The 20,799-nt window shown below is 36.9% G+C and overlaps 1 protein-coding gene across 2 annotated transcripts in view; it reads right to left on the bottom strand.

Moving 5' to 3' along the window:
• The window catches only part of pex14 (peroxisomal biogenesis factor 14), a 114,148-nt gene that overhangs the window by 65,670 nt on the left and 27,679 nt on the right, over positions 1-20,799 (bottom strand). The gene's annotated exons all lie outside the window — the stretch shown is intronic.

Genomic DNA, 20,799 nt, shown 5'->3' with positions numbered 1-20,799 from the left:
GAGCTAGGTGGAAGCGCACACTCGAGCTTAGAGCCGAGCGCTCTCGTTATCGCACCTGTGGTCCCCGTGATTCAATTGTAAAAGTCATCCCTCTAATAGGTTGAAAGGTTTTGATTACTCTTCTTTTTTTCTTTAAGCGGGGCAAAAGATAAAAAGTGATTGAGCACACTGTCTGTGGTAATTCATTTTGGGTAATGCATTGCATATACTAAAGACCTGTTTCAATCCAAAAGAATTGCATTTTGAAAATAGGGCCGAGGACGACGTAGGACGGCGAGGCCAGGCCAGGCGAGGCGAGGCGAGGCGATGCGAGGCGAGGCGGGCCAGCCATGAACATAACTCTTCAAAAAACAAATAAAGACACGGCGAGGCGGGGACGCGGTTTCCCCATCAAAACCCGTCATATTGATTTCGGCTTTAATTTACACCACGGCGGCAGACCTCTCGCTTTCGTTTTTTCCTCCTGCAAGCAAAATATTAATATGTAACTAACTTATACCTGCGCAATTAAATCCGACATTAATTTCCAGACATTGTGGCAAGGTCGCATATCAAGCGTCATTACGTCCAGCAGTATTTCCCGACTATAAATATTGGCATATCTATTTAAAACATAATAACCAAATCTCATTCATTTACACGGGCATGTGAGATATAGTTGCCATATAGGCACCTCTGCGCTGCGTTATCACCGATTACTAGATATATTAAACTTTACTGTACCAAAAGTGCTACAGCGATATTTACAGTACGAACGTGAATCTGAAATGATCTGCGCAGGTGTTTTGAACTCTACAATATTAACAGACAGTTCACTTTCAGGAAGTCCCACCCCCTTCCTCCATCTCACACACTCTCATTTACTGTCATGGCAGACAGAGACGTGAAACTAAATCTATCAGTATAGAACGTAGGCAACATCAGAGCTGTACACTATATATATATATACATCATGTGTATCATGTACTGCGCCTTTGAGTCTTGAGTCACCCCTCATTTCTTCATATTAAATTTTCCATAGAAATGGGAATAAATAATTTACTGTATTATATTTTCCAATTAAACAATCGGTTGCTTGTGTAATATTCTTAGCAGCGACCTCATTTCCCCTCTCGTCTGTTTAAACCACTCAGCATTCAGCATCTCCAGTATAATAATCACCGGCCTGATCATCTGTCATCATCTGTACCTGTTTCTCACTGGTTACTGGACTTAAGTTAGATTTTTATTTTATTATTATTATTATTATTATTATTGACTGATTCTTATGTGGCTTAACAAACAAACAAAAAACATTCCTCTGAAACTGGTCAGGTACACGAGAACTAAAATGAAAATGAGAGCAAAAAAAAGTCCTTTAGAAAACCTAGAACACTATTCTTGAAGACTACATTAAAAATACCAAGAAGTCTGGCACTTTGGAAGGAAAAAAATGTGAAGAAATGAGAGGTGACTCAAGACTTTTGCAAGGTGCAGTATGTATATTAACGTCACCAAGCACTTTTTTTTGTTTTACAATTAAGTGTCCAATCTGAAAATTTTTAAATAATGCTATTGATAATTAAGAAGTGGTTAATTATGCTGCTATGTTTTTCTTTGTGTGTTTAATCTGTTAACACCACGTATTAGTTGCGCAATTTTTTATTACCCCTGCACTCTCCTTAAAACTGAAATAGTATAAACGCTTATTTTCCTAGTTTCTAGATAATTAATTTGTTTATTTATATATTTTAAATGAAAAATATTAATTCAGAGCACCAGGGAAACAATCAATCGCTTAAACTTACATGGGAGTTTTATAGGAAGGAATCTGTTAAAAAAAAATCTAGCTCACACTGTTTGTTTGTTTTTTGACCGAGATGCACCGATTCAGTAATTTTATTTATTTATTTACTTATTTTTTAATGTCTGACCTAAAATTAAACTGAAAATGAAAGTTCAACAAGAGGATTATCACATGCTTTCTCTGAAACACCAACTGCACACACACACACACACACACACACACACACACACATTATCAGGGATGGGAATTTTGCACAGATTCGCATGATTGGCTACTAAAGCCTAACCCACTACAACTGACGTACGAGTGCACACGACTCCCCCCTGGGAGCTCCTGACTAACAATGGCTGTACTAGGATTCAAACTTGCACTCTCCAGATGTCAGTGTGAATGAGTTCTTGTTGCGGCTCTTGAGCGCTCATGCACAGAATAGATTATATACTAGGCCGATCAGATCGATCACTGTGTGCCGGCCGAGCAATTGGTGCATCTTCAATAATTCGACGCTGATTTTCACATGATGTAAAAAAGAGTCGCGGGTTCGGATCGGTGGTCTAAGAATGCATAACGTGCCGTCCGTACCGAGACACTTTTCTAAAAACCACCAATGATCATTTGCACAAACTTAGTTTCAGTTCAAGTTTTCTGTAATCCACGTAATTCCATGACATAGGATTACACAAAACCTTAAACTGAAACTAGGTTTGATAAAAAAGGAGCGAGTGTGATAAAGTTACCAGAAGAACTCGGGGTCCTCTCCAGCACACTCAGTCAAACTTAACAGCTGTTTTACTTATAAAACTGCAAAAATATGTATTTAACACCATGAATTGTTTTCAGGATAAGAGCAGAAATATTTCATGCCAAATATTGACGGTTTATTTTTATTACTCTTTATTGCTCTTTATAGAAGTTTCTTTGATGTGGAAATGTTTTTAAAGGCATATTTGCTTATGCCATTTTTTTTTGGATGTGCCCAAGACTTTAGCACCGTACTGTGGGTAAAACAGCTGTTAGGTTTTACTCAGCATGCTGGAGAATGAGCTGTTCTTTCTAACTTCGTTACACTTTCTATTTTCATGCAAAATCCAGGGCCCATATTTTCAAAGTGATGAAATACTAATTTTCTATTTTCTTAGAATTTCCCCATAAATATAGGACAAAATCTAAGTAAAGATTAAAATTGATTCATGAAACATCTTAGCCCTAAAAACTGCTCCTAATATAAAAATTGTTCAGAGTAGAGAGGAGGACTTTTAAAAGGCTTAAGTGTTTCTATAGCAGAGGACATAATGGCGGAAAGAAGAAATATTCTCCAAATACTGAACAAAAAAAGGTGCAAATTAAATAGACTGTCCTGCAATCATGTAAATTGCCATTTTGCTCCTATCAATCTGAAATACTGTATATTACAAGTAATAAAATCAGTATGGTAAATAAATGTAAGAACTTAAATACAGTAACTACTGTGTGGAAATTGGTTGCTTCAAAGGTAGACACATTTTCAACATTTGGCTGTTTTTAATTATCTTTAAGATACAGTGGGGCAAAAAGTATTTAGTCAGCCACCAATTGTGCAAGTTCTCCTACTTAAAAAGATGAGAAAGGCCTGTAATTTTTATCATAGGTATAACTTAACTATGAAAGAAAATAATTCCCAAAAAATCAATTGTAGGATTTAAAAAAAAAATTATTTATTAGCAAATTAGGGTGAAAAATAATTACAGTATTTGATCAATAACAATTTCATCTCAATATTACTCTGAAAAGTTTCCTAAATCACTTTTGGTCAAAAAATCCCAGCCTAGGACCTTTTAAGCCGAGATAGGAGCTCTCTGAGAGAATTCTAAGAAGCTTTGTGAATACGGGTCAGGAGCCTACATTAGTTTATTTATTAGGTTTTTTTTTTCTTCCGCAAAATGTTGCTTTCCTTACAAGCATGCAAATATCCTTTTGTAATGTTATTTATTAATCTTTAAGATATGTTTGGAAATATTGAGTGGTTTTGAACATAATAATGCAGACATGATAAACATATATTACAAAACTTGTATTTAAGATAACACGGTGCGTAATTTCTCTCGAATTTCTTAAATGAATAAATAAATAAATAAAAATGTAATATTTCAAACTTCATTTATTTTATTCTTAAATAAAATAAATGGAACAGATAAAAAATTCCTGTTGCCTTTTTTTTCCTATCACTACATCTGACTCAACCATGCATACTTTGCCCATGATTTCACAGCGTTTTAAAAGCACCACACACGCGAAAGTGTGAACATTCCCGTGTTAAACGCAGTCACCTGAAACCTGACAGCAGAATGCGCGTGACAAAATAAAAAAAACTTGACGCAGATTCAAGCAGAACTGTTGCAGTAAAAAGACCAAAAGCGTGCGTGCATTCCAAAGATCAACTTCAAAGGGGTTTCAGATGTGAAATAAAGACTGAAATGATTCAAAAAGAGAAACCTCACAATGAGGAGCGCGTGTGCACGCACCTGAGTGTGTGTGTAACAGTTGGCACTGGATTAAACAATAAAATGATGAAACCCCTTAATTCAAACATTTATGGGAAAACCCTTTGGGTGTTTCTGTGGCTGCCATAAGGAAAATACTAAGTGAAAGTGCTAAGAGATCGGTTTGTTTGCAAATAAAACAATTTAAAGTTATCTTAGCAAAAGCGACAGCTTGGAGTTATTTTAAAATCGAAGCTACATGTAACTACGTATAGCTACGTCCCTGTAACAACCAGAACTCTGATCGGTTCAGTTTCCAGTCAGGTTCCCGGCTGTCGAAATGTCAGTGATGCGAAGTCAGAGACAGAGAAAGAAACAGAGAAAGAAAGAAAAAAGCATTCACACACGCACACTTAGCTTTAAAAACTCGAATGAACTAATAAAAACATTAAGAACGAGAAATTTAGTCAACAGAACAAAACTGACTGAATGAATCAGCAATTATTTCGGTAACTGTTTCAACGTGAACAGAGATCACGTTAGCGACGGTGACGATGATGCCGACGAGGTCTAAGTAGATCGTGTTATAAACCTGATCTTTTTTCAATTTTGGGGAATTTTAAAAATGTCACAACGTTACTTATGACTGAGAGATGTGCAAAAGAGAAACGTAATTAAGTTCAGGAAAGTTTGTAGTTATATCAAAATTTCGCTTGGTAAAGGGTTTTCCCAGACCGCCACACATATAGAGTACGTAAAGGAACCTAGAGGTGGCACCGAGCTGGTGTTCTGGAACAGGTTTAAACTGATGCCATTTTCTGTAGCTTTTGCAACAATTAATGATGAAGATTGAAATTGGATTTGGAAAGGAATGTTTCCTTCTGAAACTGGAATTTTTTTAGATGCATTTTATAACTAATTTGTTGCTTTCATTTGATCCTTTCACAAAACTGCACCACTGTGTTCAGATCGAGTGAAGGACCGGCGAGGGGGGGTGGAGGGGGGGCGTCTATTATAAACTTATCGTCATTTTCATGAAACCAATTTGACACAGCTCCTGCTGTGTGAAATTGTATTAATTTATTACTGGTACTAAATTAGCCTAATCTGAATGGTTTTGGACTGTGGAAGGAAACCGGAGAACCCAGAGGAAACCCATCATGCAAGAGGGAAAAACATGCAAATCCCCCCTCCCTTATTTCCTTTCACTATAAGTATTTATACTTGAAAGGTGTATAAAGTTCCAAGGAGAAGTTGTGGGACCAGGACCCACAACCCAAGAACAGGACCCCTCACTTGATTGACATATCTTTACTGCTACACAAATGCTGTGACACTTGAGGAGCTAGAAGTACTATCTAGCTCCTTAAGTGTCGCCATGTTCATTTACCCCATGCAAAACTGTCTGAATAAATTTGCTGGTGTGCCCTCTAGTGAAATAGGCAATTATGTGAACAAGATCTTTTTAGACCCATTTTATGCTGCGTATCTTCGATTCTACCGCATCCCAAAGCTGTTCTACTGGATTCAGATGGATGTGAGTGGGAAGGCCACTGAAAACTAAACTCACCGTCATTTTCATGACACCAATTTGAAACAGCTTGGGCTTTGTGACATGGTGCATTATCATCATGCCAGAAGTAGGCTTGTTAGTAGATGGCTAAATTGTGGTCATAAAGGGATGTCTATGGTCAGAAACAAAACTCAAACAGGCTGTGGTATTCGAGTGACGATTGAATGGTATTCAAAACGCCCAGTGTGTGCCAGGAAAACATTCCTCACATCATTAAACTACCTCCACCAGCCTGGACGATAACACGAGACAGGTTAGGGTTCATGGATTCATGCTGTTGGTGATCAAATCAATTTTATTCACTGTATATTAAAGCTTTTAACAGTTTTCAATGCCAAGAAGGAACTTTACAGAATAAAAAATATATAAAAATAAATAATAATAATGGAAAGGAGTTTAAATAATGCGAGGAAATATGTATAAATCCTAATTATTAGATTGTCCGTAAAGAGCAAGCCGATATTCTTTTTTTTATATTTTTATATTCTGCTTTTAATTCTATGTTTGATATACATCCTTTTTTATTATATCCTATTCTTTTTATACCTATATTTATTTTATTCTATTTGATGTTTTTTTTTTTTTTTTTTTAAATTTTTAGTGGCATTCATTGGGGGACAGCGTAGGAAGAATTTCATTGTGCAGGGGGAACATGTTCCTTGACTGTGAGATATGACAATAAAACTTGAGGGTGACGGGCGAGAAAAACTCCCTGAGATGGTAATAGGAGGAAACCATGAGAGGAACCAGACTCAACCGGGAACCCATCCTCAAATTGTGTACCAAGATTCAAGATTTTTTCAGTCTTTACGAGTCCACTCGTACTCGTGAACTTTGGTGAACCACTGCAGCCTCAGATTTCTGTTGAAGTGGAATGCAACATGGTGTTTTGCTGTTGTAGGCCACCCACCCAAAGGGAAGTATACAGCGTGGATATGCGAGCTACCGTAGACTTTCAGCCAGCTCAAACCAGTCTGGACATTCATTATTGATCCTCTCATCAATGAGGCTCTCCAGTCTTAAGAAATAACTGATTAAAGGATGTTTTGGGCATTTTGAGTAAACCGTTATGTATAATGTCATCAGCAGTTAAAGAAATACTCAAATCTCTCCTCTGTCGGAATGAAATTATCACGATTGTTCCCCATTCTAATAAACGTTTCCCTGAGCAATCTCGCCCATAATCTGCATGATTATGTTATGTTGCCACGTGATTGGCTGATTAGATAATTGCTTGGACGAGTGAGTATACTCAGCGAGTTAGATATATTAACTCTGTTGTTCTCTACAGTTTGTTGCATTTGCTAAATATACTCTCTATTATCTATCGTTCTGGATAATTTCGTTGTTGTTGTTTTTTTTAAACAGTCACCAATCGACACTGATGCGAGGAAGCGATACGCCTGCTACGGCCTCCCTGACGCTCTTGCAAACACTTGCCTAAGAGATGAACCTCAAAGTGGGATTACAAATAAGGCAGATGTCCATTTATTCTTCCCCGAGTGTTGCGTGTGATCTACAGGGAGAAGAAAAGTGCTTTTCTTTGCAGATGACATAGCTGCTTTATGCAAGTTCCACTCAGACATCTCAATCAATTATAACCACATTGCGCAGATTTTAGTCTTGTCTAGTTATTGACGTATAGATCACCCTCGCTGTAGTGTAAGGTAGTAGCGCACAATTGTGCTTTTAAGCCGGAGAGCTGCATCACTCTAAGTCAGTACAAGGCACATTTGCTTTGGCAGGCCAAATATTAACCTAAATTAAAAAGGTGGCTGCATGTTGCTTTGCTGAATACCAGTAAATACTCTTTGTTAATAACCATTATTTTCTAGTGTTTCTTGTAAGGCTAAAATTGCTAATGCACTGAAAGTGCTCTGTGTTCTAACCAATAATCTTTACAAATGAGATAAATGATCAAGTGTCAGGGCGCAACTTAAAAAGTGGCGAAAACTCAATCACAGAGGCCGGGCAGCATTTAAGCGGCATGCCTGGAGACAGCGCTGCCACGGTGAGCCTGATGACTGGAGCAAGTCTCACAAATCATACAGCGATCTTATTGAGTTTGGATTGGACAAGGCTTTAATAGAGCACTTTCCCCCCCCTCACACTTCCCTTAAATTTGGAGGAAGAAGCGCTATCCCTCATCCTAATGACATCTGACCTGCAGTGCTCTCTGTGTTTCCTTTACACGCTTTTACATAAAATGAACTTATTTATTGACGGTGTACACTACATCATGTCCGGGGTTTGAGATGTGACCTCACCTCGGAGCGCGCGGAGGACCAAATGAGCTTTTCACACACAGACTGTAGCGGGGAATATGATCGTACGGTGTTGAATATTTAATACCATGTTTAGTAACGTTGAGCTCGGCACGAACCGATTTTTAGTTTAGATTCATAGTTGGCCTGCGGATAACTAGAGGAAAAAAAAAAAATTATTCTGATTGCATTTAGAAAAACAAAAGCTTTTATTTTGTGTGTATGTTTAAACATAATGAATTTCACTGCACAGTCACCTCATGGGATAAATCATACGTACGGTGTTCAAGGAGTAAATAGACACCCAGAGTTTCATGATTAAATGTATACGTCACCAGTTGTTTCGTTTTTAAATGACTGATTTCAGCTATTAGTATTTTAGGAATACCTTTGTTCACTTCTTTTAAGCAGCCTAGACTTCTGGAAACTCAGTTAGACAAAGAATGAAAGCATCGTTTTTTAGCCTTTTCTTAACATTAGATTTATATTATATGTTTTTTGTAAAACACTATCTGGTATCACCTAAATGATGACGGGTCCTCTCAAGGTCCACCCCTTTGACTCCGGTTCCTCTCAAGGTTCCTTCCTTGTGTTTTTTCAGGGATCTGAGATCGAGATTGATTTGAGTCATGTCAACTGGACTTCTTTCTTTTTGGGTCGAAACGTTTTACTATTCATCCAGGTAGTTTCTTCAGTCTGAGGGAAGTTGGTAGACTAACAAAACTACTTGGATGAGTCGTGAAACCTTTCAAACGAAACAAAGACCAAAAAAACCTCACCTGGATGCCTGAGAATCCTCACAGATGTCTCCCTATTGAGTTTTCCCTTGCCCTAGCTTGCTCATTAAGGACAAACTGCAAAAAATTTACACACTTTTTAAAATTTATATTTCATAATTTTTAGCTCTTTAAACATTCTTTTTCACAATAAAAAGTTAAACTCTCCATACAAATAAATCTGGATTGAACTGAATTTAATTAAAAAGAGGTATTTCAAGATTCCTAGCTATTTAACCGACAACGCTGCCTCTTTAAAAATCAGAAACATCTTTGGACTTTTCACTTCTACTCATGCTAAAAATTTATATTCCTCTATTTCAACCTGAACAGAAGAAAACAAATAGTAAACATGATAATCATGAAATTTTGGTTCGTACATTTTGTTATAAACCTATGGGAATCACCAGGGAGCAGCCGATACGATATCACGATATCTGGGTGTCGATTCTTTAAGTATCATGATTTTATATCTTGATTAAAATTGTAACAAAATCTTAAATATAAAATATTGAAACAAGCTTGGTAATAAATTTACTCCAACCACAAAGGAGACTGTGCTGCATGCCAGTGTGTGGATAGTTTATAGCACCACTTATAGGATCACAGAAGAACTGCATAGAAGAACTGCATATAAATAAAAAAATAATAAAAAATGTGATATATAACTGGATAAATTTTTCCACCATCTCTAGTGTCCATTTACCTCTTGCATGTCAGTGGACAAGTTTTCTTTACTGTCCACACAGCCTAAAACGCATTCCGGTTAATTAGCTTTCAGAAACATAAGACGATTTTCTTGACTTTTACTTGTAGCCAAAAATTATAGTTGAATTTATTTTTGGTTAAGTTTACAAACATAACGTGTAACTCAATCAGAATCAATCCACTCATCATCTACCTAAACTAGCCATTATAACAGTACATTATAATACAACAACATTTAGTCTAAACAGCAGGACAGGAGGCTACATCTGCTTAGCAGGGACAAATTTAAGATTTTACCTTTCCTTTAAACACCGCTACAAATTTTTAAACTAATGTTTTAATTTGAATCTTCACTATTTTTCTGCACTTTGATTTGTTGAAATTGCTGGATTTTTTTGTTTTTTTAAATTTTGCATACATTTTATGTTTATATTCTTCTAGGTACAGAATTGTTGATTATTTTATTCTTTATTTTCATTCTTTAAATGTAAAGCACTTTTCGATTTAAATTGAAAATCAATATATCAATAAATATGATGAGTATTATTATTAAAATTAAATCCGGTGTTATACATAGTGCTATATAACAATAACACAAATTCTATACAGTACTAAACAAGTCTTAGTCATGTGTAAAGACAGATGTCAATGCTAAAGTTCTACCCTTAAAAAGAAAAAGAAAAAGAAAAAAAAAAAAAAGAACTTGCCTTAAACTATACTAGACAGAGGAGTGATCAGTTTAGTCTCAGGTACACTTTGCACAGGTTTATAATAAAATGAGCCGGGAAAGTTTTCTAAACTGCTACAGACCTTGTTGTGAGACTCGCAACTGTTTAATTTTTCAATTTAACATCCATTTTTTTATTTGAAAAGTACTGTGACAATTTTACTTTCTTAAATTTTTTAAATACTGTATATATTGTTTTGCTGGTTTAATAATGCAAAATAAGAAAGCAAACAAAAACGATGTTAAATATATGACTGCTAAGTACTTTTGCGTGGCGCTTTAATTTCCATATTTAAAAAAAGGGAACAATCTGACAATATGGAGGTTAAAATTAAAAAAAGAACAAAGAAGTCAATTCAGGGACTTAAAATGTGGAAAGACTGGTCCATGAGATATAAAACTAAAACAATACACAAATAGAGTATTCTCTACAAGACAAAAATACTGGCAGCTTTTCTTTCTCATTTATAATCTTGCACACTTACATATACAAATTTCATGTTTTAACTACTTTTCTTAATAAATAAGTTTAATTATCACCTTGTAAATCACTCTAATCATTCAGTGCATTACTCAGATACAAGTTAAACACAGTTTGATTTCACCAAACTGTTCTATAGCCTCCTCCTTTAGGCGTAAATATTTAAAAGTTTAGCTTTTTGAACGTACAAACCATAAAGTAATTTCTAAGCTTGTAAAAGGGCCGTTTTGTTTAGAAATGCTGCCATCTAACTTCCACATATGAAAAGGAACTCCTTCGTGTTAAAAGACTTCTTTTGGAGCAAGCAGAGATGAAAAGAGAGCAATGCTGAAGTAAAAGAAAAAAGAAAACGTTTATAGAAGATTTTTCTTTTCTTTTAAAGTACCTGCAAATATTCATAAGCAAATTATTTGGGTAATATGGTCTGGAGAGGTTACATAAGCAGAGGATTTATTATTATTATAATTAGTATTATTAGTAGTAGTTCTTGTTGTAGTAATATAAACATACTTTTATATTATTATTATTATTATTATTATTATTATCATTTTTTCTATAATAGCAAATGCAATTACTGAACAACTTATGTATGGTAGCTCAATTAGTTTGTAATATTAATAACATTTTTAAAAGAATAGAATAAAATGCACAGGGGGAAAAAGAAAAACAAATGTAAAATATAATACTAGTGGATTGTAGTAGTAGTATACAGTAGTTTTATATAATGTATATAATGATATACAGTATTTGAAAGAATTGTTCATACATACTCATTCACAGTGGCTGTTTATAGAACAATCCATAAAAATAATAGAACAGAAAACATAAGAACATTAAAAGGAAAAATATAAATAAATATATTATTATTATTATTATTATTATTATTATTATTATATTATATGACCATAAAAGAAATGCAACAGTGTTTTTTTTTTATCAATTTTGTCTGGTGATACACAAATCACCACACACAAAACATTGCGATATATAACTAAGTAAAGTTTTTTTCACCATCTCTAGTGTCTATGTACTTCTTGCATGTCTGCGTACAGTATTATTATTGTAGCAGTAGCAATAGTAGTAGTTATTCTAGCAGTATTTATTTACATAACATAAACTGCATTTTCTAATTATTAATTTTTTTATACACCTGCTAGTCCAGAGGGTTTGTTTCTGTAAAAAAAAAAAAAAAAAACATAAAATAATAGAATAGAATCCCTTTTCTTGAGACATATTCAGTTATGTATTACAATTTTTGTGGTTGATAATTTATGTATCACTACACAGCCTCCAAAATAATATTTTTTTAACAATATTAACTGTTGCAGTTCTTTTATGATCCTATGATAATACTACTACTACTAATAATATTAATAATAAAATAATAATAATAATATAGTTATTATATTTTTTACTTTATGTTGTCTTGTGTGTTTTTAAACAGAGTTTGAATGCCCATATGTATGAACATTAATAATAATAATAATAATAATAATAATAATAATAATAATAATGCTAACAATAATAAAAACAATAATATTTGGTAGTATTACTTATTCATATAATGCTAACTATATTATAAAGAACAGTTTGAACAATGAATTCATACTTGGTAGTTCAAAGTGGTCAGTATGTAATAAAAATAAAAATTTTAAATAAAATAGTAAAGCATATTAAATAGGATGCACAGATTAAGAATATAAAAGTTCTTTAGTGAACGAGATAAATAATAAAATGAGATGATGAAGTACACAAATATAAAAGTAGAAAGTTGAAATAAAGAAAGAAAAATGAATGAATGATATACCTAGACAGATGGATAGATAGATGAATATTTATAAAAGATATAAGCTAGGATCAGCGATTAGTTGCAGTTCAGATAGGACACCCTGACCGGGAGGGGTTTAAGGTGATGAGCAGAGCTAAAAGGAAACGATAAGGGAAGCTAAAAGGTAATCGTTATCAGCTCTTGCTATCCAGACTCGGTGTGAATCAATTCATTCCAAATTGCCCTGTACATTTGTGCAGAAGCAGCCTTGATATAATAAAAGGCTAATAGAGACAGGTACAATTGTGTTAGTGAGGTCTCAGATTCCTCCAAAACAAAGGTTAAAGGAGAGACAGAGTGGGGTGGGGAGGGTGGAGGGGAGGAGACGGGGTGGAGAAGGGAAGAGAGGATAGCTGACTTTCAATATTAATTAACTGGACGACTCAGTAACGGAGACGCTGTCTAGCAAGCTTTCAGTGCCGCGAGCGCTTGTTTCCAAAACGCTGGAGGAAAAAAAATGACCAGGGTTTTGATTGAATTATCCGTTCCTTCCATCTGCTAACTGGCCGATTCACTAAATAGTGTTTTTAATCATTTAAAAGAACGCGGCTAAACATCCTTCTAATTATGACATCTTTTCCTGTTAAACTGACCTTTAGCAGGCACGCAGACCCTCCTGGGAACGAGGAAGAGAAATGACACCTGACTGAGAGCACGCGTGTGTGTGTGTGTGTGTGTGTGTGTGTGTGCGCGCACGTGCATACAGTGGGGCAAAAAAGTATTTAGTCAGCCGCCAATCGTGCAGGTTCTCCCGTTTAAAAATATGAGAGAGGCCTGTACCTTTCATCATAGGTATACCTCAACTATGGCTATAACAATCCAGAAAAGGACATTGTAGGATTTTTAAAGAATTTCTTTGCAAATTATGGTGCAAAATAAGTATTTGGTCAATAACAAAATTTTATCTCAATATTTTGTTATATACCCTTTGTTGGCAATGACAGAGATTAAACGTTTTCTGTAAGTCTTTACAAGGTTTTCACACACTGTTGCCGGTATTTTGGCCCATTCCTCCATGCAGATCTCCTCTAGAGCAGTGATGTTTTGGAGCTGTCACTGGGCAACACGGACTTTCAACTCCCTCCCAAGAATTCTCAATAGGGTTGAGATCTGGAGACTGGCTAGGCCACTCCAGGACCTTGAAATGCTTCTTACGAAGCCACTCCTTCATTGCCCGGGCAGTGTGTTTGGGATCATCGTCATGCTGAAAGACCCAGCCACGTTTCATCTTCAATGCCCTTGCTGATACAAGGAGGTTTTCACTCAAAATTTTACGATACATGGCCCCATTCATTCTTTCCTTTACAGATCAGTCGTCCTGGTCCCTTTGCAGAAAAACAGCCCCAAATCATGATGTTTCACAGTAGGTATGGTGTTTTTTGGATGGAACTCAGCATTCTTTTTCCTTCAAACACGAAGTTCTCATATGGTTTCATTTGACCATATGAAATTTTCCCAATCCTCTTCAAACTTCAGATGGGCCTGGACATGTACTGACTTAAGCAGGGGAACACGTATGGCACTGTAGGATTTGCGTCCCAGATTTTGGTCCCATTTCTCTGTAGGTCATTCACTAGGTCCCCCCATGTGGTTGTGTTGAACATGTCAAACCTTGAAAGCAGATGAGCCACAGCAGAGGAAGAAGACCAAACCAATACAATTTTCACGGGCTCACCAAAACTGAACAACAAAAGATGTTGCCTGGTCTTGATTTTTGCAACATTTCAAATGGTAGGGTCAGAATTTGGCGTTAAATAACATGAAAGTGTGAATCCACTGGTAGATGGTGGTGTAATGATGTATAATATGGCACTTAGACACTTTGGGCCCCTTAGTACCGATTGGTTCCACAGCCTACCTTCCTGAGCGTACAAATCTATTTAAAACTTCAGGATAACACACCGTGTCACAAAACTCAAATCATCTCTTGAACATGACCCTGAGTTCTCCACTCACTGTATTCCTCAAGCACCGGATCTCTGGGATGTGATGGAACAGTAAGATTCGCATCATACACGTCATATCACGTCAGTATGGACCACAAGCTTTAAGGAATCTCCCCAGCACCTTGCGGAATCCGTGAAAAAAAGGATTAAAGCAGGTATGAAGGTAAAAAGTGGTCGAACACTCAGTACTAGCGAGGTAAAACAGCCCAGTAAGTGTACAGTATATAAACTGCGACGTTATTAAAAATTTGTCAGAGACACAGTCATGGTACGAAGAGAAATACTTATACAGTACGACCGCTCATGACCTAAAAAAAATAAAACATGTTCAAGAGTTTTGAAATAAGAATATGAAAGTATAAAATAACACAAATATGGTAATATTGAAAAGAAAAATATATAAAAAATTTTAGCTGTTAAAAAAAGATACATTATGTACAAATAATAAAATGAAATAGAATTGAAATGGAATTGCGATATAGAATTTATACATTTAACTCATTCGCACATACTGTACTCTGCTGCTGCTATGCTCATGACTGGACATTTCCATTTTAATTCTCAATTTTATTTATTATTTTTTATTGTATTACTTACTGCTATTTTTTTATCCAAAAGTTTTCTATATTTTCTATACTGTAATTTTTTTTCATTATATTCTTATTTTATATTTTATATTCCTTATTTGAATATTTTAACACATACTTTCATATGCTATTATTATATTCTTATTTCACATTCATTATTTAGAATAATCTATTTTTCTTTAAATTTTCAGGTCAAGGACGGATGTTAAAACATTTCACCGTATATCATTCTGTGCATGGCTGTGTATGGGATAAATTAAATTTGAATTTGATTTAGAAAGAATGTCTAGTCATGAGCAAGACGAGGGGTGGAATAAAGTATAAAGTTCAAAGTTCAACGGTGTGCAAAATGTGCATCGTGATGAGTAGTTAGAGGAGTAGTTTTTGTGTGAGGAAGCAGATCAGATTATTTAGTGTTTAGTCCTGGAAAACTTTTCTGGCCAACCAGAATGCAGAAACTTCTCCATCACTCGGTATACCAGTGAATCCACAATCAGGATTTTCCCCCTGATTCAGCTCCCTCTCTCTCTCCCCCTCTCTCTCTCTCCTCTCCGCATCATGCCGCTCTCCTCTTTGCTCTCTTTCAGAAGGTCACACTCCGGCTGTACTCGGTACAAAAACCTGCAGCTCTGATGATGACGGAGACTAGAGCTTTTAGTTTTTTCCGCGTATCGAGCTCCGTCAGCTCCAGCGGATGTTCGTGCTGGTGGCTCTTTTTTTTATCGAATGCCCTGAACTTCTGCTCCTCTGACGTCTAAAGGTCAGAGCGTGAGCACGTCAGTGAACGGAGGGTGGAAAACTTTATTGATGTTTGTTTAGCACACGTACGGGGCAAAAAAACAAAACAAAACAAAAAAAAACCTGACACAGCGCGTGCTTTATGCAACTTAACTCTGCACGTGGAAAATCTTTTTATACATGAATTTTTGTATTATTATTAAATTTGATTTGGAAATTTAAATGAGGTTAAGGTCAGACTCTGGTGCAGGCATGATGTTAGACAGCTACAGGAATATTTATGTCAGTGGGAGGTATTGAGAAGAAGAGTGAGCATGTGTATATGCGCATGAGACAGCAAGAGAGAGAGAGAGAGAGAGAGAGAGAGAAATGTCACATCTGAACCATATAAGTCATATCTAAGATCTGATCTGCTGAGGTACATACACACATCTACACACACGAGCATATACATACACACACACACGTATTACACCGCCTACACTTTCTGAGGTTAGAGTCAGGGTTAGATTTAGATTTGTTTTTAAGCATTAATTATCTGCATGTCAACACACACACACACACACACACACACACACACACACACACACACACACACACACACAGAGTGAGAGAGAGAGCATGATTAAAACAAGACAGAAACAGTTAGACAGAAACAGAAAGAGAGTAAGAAAGAAAGAACAATAAATGGAGATGGAATAATAAAGAGATGAAGAGAAAGAATGCAAATGTTAGAGAAAAATAAAAGCAGATAAACAGAAAGACGAAGACAAAATAAGGGCCATAGAGAGAGGGAAATAGAGAAAGAAGGAGAGCAGACAGGATCAAATTAAAGATAAACAAAATGGAGCTAAAAAAGAGAAGAAAAGAAAGAGGGACAGAAAAAGAAAGGTTGTAAAAGTTAGAGACAGGACTGACCGAGAGAGAGAGAGAGAGAGAGAGAGAGATTGAGCACAAATAATAAATGCAGATAAAAAATTGAGAAATTAAGAAAAGCAATGCGCAGTTAGAGAGATAGATATGCAAAAAAAAAACAGGGAGAAACTATCTTTAAATTTATCTAAATGTCTGTACTTTTTTTATTCTCTTGTGACTTATTTATAAGCTTTGACAATACGAACGTAAATATTTGTCATGCCAATAAAGCACCTCGGAATTTGGAGAGTGAGAAAACAAGAGAGAACGATTATATACATACATACATTTTACATAGAGTATTTTTTTTATTTCTAGTTCAATTTTTTTCATCTCTTATTGTATCCTGTTTGCTTTCTCTCTCATTATATATATGTGTGTGTGTATTTATAAAATGACAGAGAGAGCAAACCGGATAAAATAAGAGATGAAAAAAATGTAACTAGAAATAAAGAAATAGACATGAACAGAAAAAGAAAGACGGTGAAAGTTAAAGAGACAGACGTAGAAATAATAGACTGAGACACAAAGAGAGAGAGAATAGATAAGAGAGAGAGTGAAAGCAAGAAGTCAAAAAGAGTCAGAGAGAATTTGTGAAAAAACAAAGAGATAAAGATCTAGGTAAAAAGAAAGAGAGATGAGAAGATTTAAAAAAAAAAGGGAAAGGAAGAGAAAGAGAACCAGACAGATAGTCAAAGAGATAGAAGTGGTGGAAAAAGTCACACAGAGAAGGAGATAAATTCATTAAATAGCAAGGAAACAGAGGGAAAGTGACGAGTAATAAATGAGGTGGAGACAAAAGGAAAGAAAGAAAAAAGCTAGACAGACAAACAGAGAGAGAGAGAGAGAGAGAGAGAGAGAGAGATGAGTAGATAAAAACAGGGAGAGGGAAAGAACTAAAAAGAGTCTAAGAGGAGAAGTGAAATAAAACAAAAAAGGTAAAGAAGTAGATAGAAAAAGAGAGAGATCCGTAAATGAAAAAGGGAACAGGAGAAAGAAAGAGCGAGAGAGAGGGAACTAAAAAGACAAAGTAAAAAAAGTGAAAAAGACAGACAGAGGAGGAGACATCGAGCTAAATAGTAAAACAAAAAAACAAAAAAAAAATGACAGTGACAGACAGAGAGTGAGAGAGAACTAAACTTTTCGACATCTGTATAATCAACTGGCTATATATCTGAACAAAAGGTAAATGTGAAGCCTCTTCTGCTGCTACACACACACACACACACACACACATATATATATATATATATATATAATGCTTTCTATTCCAGATGTGGAAAATGGCCTCTTATTTCCTTCCTACAACAAATCAGGAGAAACTTTTGCCATGAATTCATCTTAATTCTTTGTGTAAATCTCTCTCTCTCTCTCTCTTTCTCTCTCTCTCTGTCTGTGTGTTTTAATAAGCGAGCGCTGCAGGTCACATATTGCCTGGCAAGTGCAAAGGTGCCTCGCTGCAGGACTGATGGAGGGAAAACATCAATATTTAATGGCAAGTCAGTGAAAAGAGAGACGCATGGCTTTTCTGAGGCGGCTGCAACTTTCCTGCAGGAGCGATTACACAACGCCCGGCGATGCGATGCCCGAAGAGAACGCGGAGTCCGCCGGCTCTGCGTCGCGCACCTGGGCTATCCATTCTGACTGTTTATTAGACACACTATTAATGGCACCCCTTAACCAAAACAAACCAGGCAGCCTGATGGCGCATAGAAAACCGCGCCATGGGGCATTTATAAACCCAAAAGACGTATAAATCTCAGATCAGCCGCGCTAACTGACACTCCGGCGGATAGAGAGGGAGAGAGAGAAAAAGAGAAAGCAGGGGCATATTTCAACTATACTTTTTTTATTTTTTTTATTTAATTCAGGTAAAAGCTTCGGACGGACAGGTTCGGGGGAACGGAGAGGGCGGGTACGGCGAAAAACACCGGCGCTCGTTGAGGGCTTCGTTTATATATACAGTGGAGGAACACAACAAACTACTCGGAGGCGCTCACCGCAAACACTCCAGCAGCAATCCAGTAATGGATACTTCCTCAGCTCCTCAATTGGTCAAAATGTTTTCATACAATAATTTAATTCAGAAACACTTTTACAAAGCAACTGTAATCAATTTTAATTAGTTGAATTTTTTTTCCTTTTTTTTTGCCCCCCCCTTCTCCCTTTTCCTCCTCCTCCTCCTTCTCACCCCCCCCATCCCAATCGCATAAAGTTTAATGTACTGCCATCGATCTCCTTTGTTCTTTAATGCAGTGCTGCTTTCCTGTAATTTGAGGCTTTTCTCCCCCCCCCAACCCCCCCCCACCATCCCCACCCCACCCCAACTCCTTTTACAGTCAATGATGACATTCAGTGACAGTCCACACGTTTCTCCACGAGAGAGAGAGAGAGAGAGAGAGGGGGGGGGGCGGGGGGGGATAAGATGAGTTCACACGCGTGCGTGCTAATGAAAACGAAAACCGGCTTAATTCCTCGGCTGAGAGACACTTTGCTAATAAAATGGGCCGCTTTCCTGAAAATGAGCATTTAAAAAAAACAAAACAAAAAAAAAAAGTGGCATAGTTAAAGTAGTTGTAGAGGAGGAAAAACTAAACAAAGGGGGGGGCCAAACATAAATGAACAAGGACAGATACGTGGACAGATACGTGGTAACGCGGCGTTGATGAGACGCGCGGGTAAACACAAAGGCAATCTCGCGCCGCAGACGGAACCTTGCCCTTCATTTCCACCGAAGGGACGACCAGCCTTCACATCCAATTAGCTGATTGAAGCCGAATGAATACAGCACTAATACAGATATGGATATGGATATGAAAAGCTTTGCTTCTGACCGCCGGTGCTTACTTTTTCTTTTCATTCGTTCTCAAGGGCCACTTTAAAAAAAATAAAAACATTTTTATTTGAAGACTCGCTCAGACAAAACCGAACTGAGCTGGCGCGCACACCGCTGCTTCTCCATCGCCAAAAGTAGTTGTGATACGGCTAACGTGATCAATTGATTGGGTGTAAGCTCGGTGTGACACTCGGCGAGGACGGCCTCACCGGCGGCGGACAGATTGTGACATTCGGCTGACATTATCATCTCCCGACCGCCTGCATTCGATAGGGTGGGATGCTAATCATGTGTCGTGGATCAACAATTTTGCTGCCTTCAAAGGCTAGGAATTGGTGCCGTGACCCTCTTGTGGTTGACACCCGTTGCTCTGCGTGTTTATGTGTGTGTGTGTAAAAGAGAGGGGGTAAGAAAGAAAAAGCGTGAGAGAGACCGACAGAGTGAAAAAATTGAGAGAGGGGGATTTAGTGATTTAAGGTTTTTTGGTTTTAAAACTAGAACACAAAAAAAAGTTTAGTAAAGTGAAGGAACTGAAGCTAAGAAGGAAGACGGGAAACAAGACAGACGAAGAACTACAAGCCAGACGATGAGAAAGACCGCACTCCCAGACCGTCTCTCAAAGCTGAGCCTCAGAAGACAACTATCACCATCTACTGGTCGCATGCGGCACTGCGGCGAAACGCACAACACGACATCAAGATGAACCGGCAGGCCTGCCAGGCTTTTCGCATTAGTCAAAGCTGTCAAGATTGATTAGAGCAACGGGGACAATAGAGCTCACATTTAAAGACATGCTCAACTCGCAATCAGAGGCGCATGATCAGGGCAGGGTACTGGCTCCTGGGCGCAGGGGGGAACCCAGACCTTTCTTCTCGAACTGAAACCCCTCAATTCGCTCAAAGCGGATCTTTTTTTTTTCTTTTTCACCAAAAAACCAGAAGATGTAGAGATAACCGGTGAGATGAAACTCTGATTTACACTTGGTGACTCACAACGAGACGTGGCATTCTTTAAGTTTCAGAGAAATGCACAGCTACTGGAGGAAGCGGCACATTAAAAAAATAATAATAATAATAAATAGACTCAACCCAAATTTTCTGTCAGGTTTGTCTTAAACATTCAGTCACAATCACAGCTCTGGAACCGCTCCCAAATAAACCTTGCCGCATTCGGGG

The sequence above is a fragment of the Clarias gariepinus genome, chromosome 22, assembly GCF_024256425.1.
Source record: "Clarias gariepinus isolate MV-2021 ecotype Netherlands chromosome 22, CGAR_prim_01v2, whole genome shotgun sequence".
NCBI classification, from domain to species: domain Eukaryota; kingdom Metazoa; phylum Chordata; class Actinopteri; order Siluriformes; family Clariidae; genus Clarias; species Clarias gariepinus.
The sequence above is the reverse complement of the archived record's forward strand: the minus strand, read 5'-3'. Positions and strand labels throughout refer to the sequence as shown.